Here is an 8,661-nt window from a genome sequence, read left to right as displayed (position 1 = left end):
CTTCTGCATCTGAGTGTGTGTGTGTGTGTGTGTGTGTTGCACATTTTTATGTGCATAAGAATATCATAGCCCATGTTTTAGAAGCTATGCTTTGTGCTTCCCATAATCTCAGTTAACTCAGTCATTCTGGATTTCTGATGGGGTTGAAAACTTATAGTTTCATAGCCAATCCTTGCTATTTACTTTCAGAAAAAAGATTTGAGAGGATGGTTTTCAACTGACATTCATTCTAAAGCCAAGAAAAAAAAGAGCCAGGTTCAGAACTAAGTCTTTTATTTAGGAGAGATGACAGAGGTTCTGGTTAGTCAACAAAATGATGGACTGGGTATTAGGTCTATCTTGCACCTTACTGACATAGATTGGTATAGTTATGCTATAACTGTATTTTGAGAGAAAAATTTAATTTTAACAGGAAGGGTGATATGTAGGAAGAGCTAAGGTGTGAGGAGTACAGAGAGGAGGAGTAAAGAGAGGAGGAGGAGAAGGAGAAGAGGAGCTAGGTGATGAGAGAGAAAGAGAGAGGGGGGCCAGACATGGAGGCAGATGTTCACAGGTCTCCGCCAGTCAAAGATAGTTGATATATCTAGATTGGGTATTAGGTTACTCTTTTGATTGATATTGAGCATTACCAAACTTATAAAGCCTTTGATTGACATTAAAAAAATTGTATAAAAGCAAAAACGAGAAGGGGGCATGGGATAGGGGCTTTTTAGGGAGGGGAAAGGGGATGGCATCTGAAATGTAAATAAATAATATCTAAATATATAAATATAAAAAAACAAACAAACAAACAAATGATATCATAGCCCAGCCTTAGGAACTATCCATTTTATTTTTTTTAACTATTTATTTTATCTGTGTGTATGAGTGTTCTGGTGGTGGAACTTGAGTCCCCATATTTGACAGCAACGAATTTACCCACTGAGCCATCTCCCCATTCCCCTACACCCATCTAACGATCCCCATGGAAGTCTAGTGAACCTGAACGTCTAGGAACTCTCCCGGTAGACACTGCAATGGCTCAGTACACAACAGAAAAACACTTGTCAGAACGATAGCAAATGAATATGCCTTTCATGACCGATAGCATCGTCACTGTTTCCAGCATCATGTTCATCTTTGTCACCAGGGAGCTGTCACTGTATGTCATTCTTCCACATCAAAAAATGTGAACTGTAGATGGCACATGCCCCTGGGTCACAGTGGGACTACAGTGAACACAGGGAAATGCTTGGGACCACTTTAGAAAGGTCCTAAAGATTCCAAAACATCGTTTGGTCCAGGCAGAACAGATGGCTTTATTAATAGTCCCTCTATTTTTAAACTAATCTTCTACTTTTGTTTTCCTCATAAATGCTTACTAAAATTTATGTTTGCACGTGTTTAAATGAAAATTCTGTTGCCTCTTTTATATCTACTTAACTATACCTAGGGATAGAACTCTACAAACCCGAAGCAACTGAGAGAGAGAGAGAACTGTGCTATGAGAGAACTTGCTGATGACAGAATAGATTTCCTCACTCTTAAACAAGGATGAAGAAACGAGGCATACTTAGACGTAAAGGTGTCTGAGGTGAACTTCAAATTCCAAGGCAGCTAAGAGTGGACCCAAAACTGTCTCCAGGGCTGGGTGCATACAGCAACCCATCCATTAGTCTCTCAGAAATCCATGTACTATTCTGTATTCCTGAAAGGAAGACGTGGTTCTCAAGGCCCCCTTTCAGTGCAGCTTTAGAGCAACCAGAAAATCTAAATCTATGTGCCAGCTTTGAGTTATGGACTAAAAGACAGAAGCTATATATTCTTTATGTTCTCCTCTCAGCCTCCTACTCCCTACTATTTGCGAGACTCACAAAATGAACCCCAATCTTAGAGGTGACAGAGAGAAAAACCTAGAGGCACCATTCACGGCTGAAAACTTCACGGGCCAGGCATCCCACATTCAGAAAATGTAGGAAAAAAATTAAAATCTTATATTTCTGAGTCGCTGTTATTGAGCATTTTATATTAAATGTGGTGAAGTCTAATCCCAATGGTACAAGAACAGATTTTAAGGCATTAAACAAATGCTAAATACAAATGAGAAACATTATTCTTATAGACAATCTGTTTTCAGTTGAGCGATGTAAAAATACCGGTGTAGACTATGAATTTTTTTTTTTTTTTACCACTTAGGTTTTTGTTGTGTTTTGTTTTTTGTTAATAGTGGTGGCAGGGTTTGTGACAGTTTGCCTGGTATATGTATGTGTTAATGTGGATGCATGCACATACATATATGTGAGGTTGTGCATGTTTGTGTGTGCATATTGTGGTTGACACAGGGGATCTTTCCTTGATTGATCTCCACCTTTATTTCTTTTTTAGCTAGGGTCTCTCTGATCCAATGAATCAGTTCATTGATTCACCTAGGCCAGCTGGCCAATGAGCTTCAGGGATCTGCCTATTTCTGCCCATCTCAGCCCTGTGATAACACGCGTGAGCCTCCATACCCAGCCTTTGACATCAGGTCTGCGATCAGAACTCAGCTCCTCATGCTTTTCCACCATACATTGTTAATCACCTCAGTCATCTCTCCAGCCCATAACCTATGTTTAAGCCAGCTCCCTTCCTCTGGAGACGTTTGTGATGTCAAGCAATCAAATTTTACCCCACTTCTGAGCCTAGAGAATTCAGACACAGCCCTTGTAATTGGTTCAGGAGTCACTTTGTGAATTTAGCATGCAGCTGTTGGAGTCAGTGTGGCTCCAGCGCGTTGCACGATAAAGCACAATGCAGTGCTTCTTTAGCCAACATCTGTTATGCATCTGTCATTCAGCAGGCTCCACCCTAGCTTTACACTGTGGCTGGGCACTTGACTGATCTAAATCTCTCATCTCCTTTGTACCAGCAGATAAGCCTGAGGAAGCATTTCTCAAGATGTTGACAGCACACACGAACTTAAGCTAGCCCATGGAATCACATTTATAATGTGTCTGTTAATATCTCACAGGGATAAAAATATTACATTCAAACCATTAGAGTGAACTATAGAGTTCCAGGAACTGGAGAAGGGGTGAAGGCATAAAAATAAAGTGTGATTTGTTTTGCAGACAGTGTGAGTTCCACAGTTTTTAGATGTGAGTTACCAGAAGGCTGGTGCTACAGGTGTCACTCTCCCTATAAGAGAAAAAATAGATAGTTTATAAAGATAAACAAGGAGGTTGTGTTCCTTAGGGTTACTATTGCTGTGATAAAACACCATGACCAAAAGAAAGCTGGCTAAGACAGGATTTGTTTGGCTCATGTTATTGTTTATCATCCAAGGAAGTCAGGGCAGGAACTCAAACTGGACACTGGACAGGAACCTGGAGGCAGGAGCTGATGCAGAGGTCATGGAGGGGTGCTGCTTACTGGCTTGCTCCTCATGTCTTACTCAGCCTGCTTTTTGATAAAACCCAAGACTGCCAGCCTAGGGACGGTGCCACCCATCAATCACTATTTAAGAGGATATGTCACGGGCTTGTTAACAGCCTGATCTTGTGGCAGCATTTTCTCAGTCAAGGTTCCTGTCTCTCAGAAGACTCCAGCTTCTGTCAGGTTGACATAAAACTAGCCGGCATGGACGGCCATTTATGGATGAACACGTTGAGTGTGTTAAGTTGTTTACTTTAAAAGTGGGATCATCCTGTAAACAATCGTACATTACTGAAGGTAAGCAGAATATGAAATCAGGAACATGGAAGGAATAACTTCATGTTAGTAGAATGAATCCATGTGCGTTGAACTTTACTGATGAATAGGGATGATTTCCTACCGTTGCACAGATAGAAGATATTTTCAGGAAAGAAAGTTAATCCTCTCTAGCGGCCCTTGCTGGCTTATTTACATATCTCTTTTTCTTGGTTTGTTTTTGGGATTTTTTTTTTTTGGTTTTTTTTTTTTTTTTTTGGTTTTTGGTTTTTGGTTTTGTCATGGAGTTGGGGAAAAAAAAGATTTTTCTTAAACCTATTACTAGTGAAGATTATATGCAAACAAAACGCTGCTATGGTCTCTTAGGAAATGGCCTGCTTCCTGGCTGAAGTGAAAGTGGTGGCTTACTCTTACTCTCGTGCCTTTCCCATACCTTCCATTTCTATTCTTTTTCCTGGAGGAAAATATGGTGCCTAACTGAAGACAAACCAGAGCAGGCAGTCTTCACAACAACAGCAGTTGTGAGTGGTTGGCTTTGCTGAGCTCTGGGACACACAGAAGCCCTTACTTGACTAGGGTACTGTTAATTTGGGGTTTTGTTCCATGTATATCAAATGACTTGGAGCTATTCGAAACCCCAATTCACAGTAATGTCTATTTTCGATCAAGCCTAAATTATCAAGATAGTCTTTGTTTATAATACAGTTTTTCACACTTCAGTGAGTCACTAATTTGAGGGGTTTATTAGGTTTAGTGTGTGTGTGTGTGTGTGTGTGTGTGTGTGTGTGTTCACGTAAACAAGAGCAAAAGTGCATGCACCACAGTGTATTGCAGAAGTCAAAGGACAACTTTGATCCTTGCTATCCACCCTGTCTCTTGTTCACTCTCACCGCACACAGCAGAATAGCTGATTCATGAGCTTCCAGGAATTCTTCTATGTCTGTCTCCCATCTTGCCATAGAATGATTACAGGCATGTGTTACCAAGCCTGGCTTTTATGTGGGTTCCAAGAATTCAAACACATTTGGGCTGCAAGGTCTTTACCCAATGGGACTATCTTCCCAGCTCAAATTACTAGTTGTGAAAAGACTACATGTACAGATAACCATTCAAGTCCCTCTGAGCTTGCCTTTTGAATTATGAAGAACTGAAGACCAACCCTTTTGGAGGGATTGGCTTTTCTTCTCCCTATATTGTCAGGGAGGGAGGCAAAACAAGGCAGTTACTCAATGATTTTTTATTGTTGTTCCGGAACCTCCCTCAAAATGGAAGGAGATTACTAGTGTCCAGGTATTCGCAATCAATTTTTATTCCTTAAAACAGAAGATAAATATTAAATACATGAGATTTTTTTAATAGAAAACAATAAAGTGGAAATCATCTTGCAACTGTCTAACCGCTAAACAGATTAAAGTCCTCCTGTTAGGAGCAAAGCACAAAGCTATCATGAGTTTCTAGAGGAGGATGCCATCTGCAATTGTCTCAGAAAACTCTTTGAAGACTATACTGAGAAACTAGATGAAATATCTGCAGACATAAAAACCAAAGATTCCAGCCAGGATTAAATAAGGGTTACCAGAATAGCTTGTAAAAAGAAAGCTGGCCACAGTATACAAAATACCTATTTTTAAAGGCTGGAACATGGATCACACAACACGGAGTTTTTAATAGAAAGGATGGCAAATGGGATGAGGCACACAATGCCCCTGGTTCTATGCCTAGAGGTATTTTTCAGACAGCATGAGGAAAGGCCACACTACAGTAAGGAGAGAGAGATTGAGTTTGATGATGATGATGGTGGTGGTGGTCTGTGACTGGAGTTTGTAATACACAGTGTTAGAAAGGGAGACCCATGCATAGATAATATTTCAAATTTTTCTGTAAGTCTTTGACTGAAGTTGAAGCTGAGCGTGTATACGGTGAGACTCCGAGAGGCTTGGGGAAAATAATCCAATAGAGAAAGAATAACTACTGGAGACTATAAGTCAAACATCTACTAGAACTCACAGGAATGTGAGTTGTTTGAGTTTTCCTCAGCTAGGGTACAGAGTCTTTCTCAAGCATTATAATATATAATAGACACCCTAGAAAGCCATTTTCTAAGGGCAAGAAAAACGAAACTATATGCATTTACAAACTGAGTTTTAAAAACACGTTTGGAGAGAACCAAGCAGAATACCACTAAAATAACCTCAAAACAAAGTCCAAACGTTTCTAAAACTTTATATATTCAGTGTATCAGTTTCATAAAACTGGCATAACAAATTAAGGCACATTTAATGTGCCTAAGGCCATATCCATTTATTATTTTATGGATAGATAGATGTGGTTTCAATAAGAATTTCCCCAACTGGCTCATAGATTTGAATGCTCAGCTACCAGTGAGTGGCACTCTTTGAAAGGATTAGGAGGTGTGGCTTTGTTGGAGGGAGTGTATCACTGGAGGTGGGCTTTGAGGCTTTCAAAAGCCCAAGCCTAACCCATTGGCTCACTCTTCCTGCTGCCCACAGATCCAGATACAGAACTCTCAGCTACTGCTCCATTGCCTGGATGCTGCCATGATCCCCGCCATTTTGATGATGAACTGATAATGAGCCTTGGAAACTGTAAGCCAGCCCAAATTAAATCCTTTCTTTTATAAGAGTCCCCATGGTCATTGTGGTATCTCTTCACAGCAATAGAACATCGATGGAGACCATGGGTAAGACTCCAGTACAGTGTGGTTCTGTCGAATGCTCTGTTTTGGGTTCACTGAGGCTAAAATTAGGATGTCTGTAGGATGTTGAAATGAGTGTCCCAAGTTTTTCAGGTTGTTGGCTAAATGTAGTCCCTCACAGACTGGGCCTGAGATCCCTGTGCTTGCTGTTTCCTGGTGATGGGGACTCTCCCAGTTGTTTTGGCTTCATCTGCTGAACAGAGTCTCTGACATTAAAGATTCTCACTTTTAATGGCTTATACAATTAGAGTCACTTATTATTATGCTTGACTGTACCTAAGACTCCAAATACAGTATTTTACCATTAAACTTAGAGGCCGGCTGAATTTTCTGAACATTTCCTTATGAATTACTAGACCTTAGGCTCTTCACTTGTTTGATACGTGGATCTGGTACCATTTTCCTTTGCCTGGGGAGCTTCTTTGACGTTTCTTACAGAGTGGTAGCAATTTCTTTCAGCTTCTCTTTGTGTGGAGACGTCTCTATTTTCAGAGCTCCACTGTGTGAACAGCATTTTAGGAGTCCGGCTCTGTTTCCACCTCTGAATGCCTTTATTCCAGATTTTTCGGGTTTGTATGATGTATGAGAAGCCAGTAGCAGTTTCTCAACTCCTCGTTAAACACATCTCTTTTCACAGTCCACTTGATGGTTTTTCTCTTTTCCTTGTTATTTTTCCTTTGATTATGTGTTAGTTAGGGTTCTTTTGTCTAGCTTCAGGTTAGTTGAGCTTCTTGGATATGGCTGATACTTTTCATCAAATCTAGTTTTTTGTTTTTTTCGGGTTTTACTTCCCCCCAGCACTGCAGTCATACATGTGTGTTAGGTTGGGTGCTGTCATATCTGAGGTCGCTAACACTCCGTGTTTTGTTACTCAGTGTTTCCTCTCTGCACTCCTTTTCTTTCTGAGCACAGATCTTTTCTTCTGCAGTGTCTGATCTGCTTTTAAACCTACCCAGTGGTTGTTTCCTTTCAGAAATAATCTTTGCAGAAACAGACAACCCTCTTTCATTTTCAAAGAATAATAGTTGTATTTGTGGTTTTTGTAACACAGTAACAAAAGCACCAGACCAAAACAACTTAGGTTTATTTGGTCTCAGGACTTCAGAAGGATTTCAGTTCATCCGGTGGCAGGGAAGGCACGGAGAAGTGGAGCAGCTCTTGGACAATGATGTGAACTAAGTGGCAGTGGGTGTTTACATATTGGGAGACTAGGAAGCAGAGGGCAGCCTGCTGCACTAGAGACCAGGCTATTAATTTTCTTTTTCTTTTTGTTTTGTTTTGTTGTTTGTTTGTTTGTTTTTTTGAGACAGGGTTTCTCTGTGTAGCCCTGGCTGTCCTGGAACACACTCTGTAGACCAGGCTGGCCTTGAACTCAGAAATCTGCCTGCCTCTGCCTCCCAAGTGCTGGGATTAAAGGCATGCGCCACCACCGCCCCAGCCAGACTATTAATTTTCAAAGACATGCTCCCAGTAATCCGTTTCTACTAGCTGTGTTCTACCTCCGGAAGTTTTCGTGGTCCCCAAAACAGTACCAACCTCAAAGACGCATAAGCCTCCAGATCATGAACCTATGGGGAGTGCGTCTTACATTTAAACCATAACAGGTATCAATTCATTAGATCATTAGAAACCCAACGGCTAGCTAGCCTGAACTACATAGCTATGAACAGCAAAGAGACCCTTTCTCAAACAAGATAAAAAATGAGGACAGACATCTGAAATTGCACGTTCTGACCTCCACATACATGCACAGGGTATGAACACGCACACATCTTACACCACCACGTGCACAGACATGCACATACAAACTTTTTAAACATCACTTTTATTAAACAGATGAATAGAATCCAAATGCAAGATATTTAGCACACCCCCAAATTTTAATGTGAAAAGGGTCTTTTAAAATATTTATTATTTTATTATTATTATTATCATTTTATTTAATAATTAAATTTAATAATTTAATTATGATAATTTTAATAATAATAAAATGATAAGATATTTATTATTGTTGTTGTATTATTTTATTAATAATAATAAAATAATAATAGGGGGACATGTATCATGGTGAGTGTGGGACACTCGGAGGGACAGCTTCGTGGAGTCAGTTCTCTCATTCCACCGGGAATGGAGCTCAGGTTGCTGGGTTTGCCATAGCAAACACTTCACCCACTGAGACAACTCGGGTCCATGGATCTGGGGTCTTGTTCAGAGCAAGGTACTGATTTCCGGATTTTGCCTTTGTAATAACGCCACATGGAGTCTTCGAGTCATCT

The sequence above is a fragment of the Arvicanthis niloticus genome, chromosome 12, assembly GCF_011762505.2.
Source record: "Arvicanthis niloticus isolate mArvNil1 chromosome 12, mArvNil1.pat.X, whole genome shotgun sequence".
Taxonomy (NCBI): domain Eukaryota; kingdom Metazoa; phylum Chordata; class Mammalia; order Rodentia; family Muridae; genus Arvicanthis; species Arvicanthis niloticus.
This window is presented reverse-complemented; position numbering follows the sequence as displayed.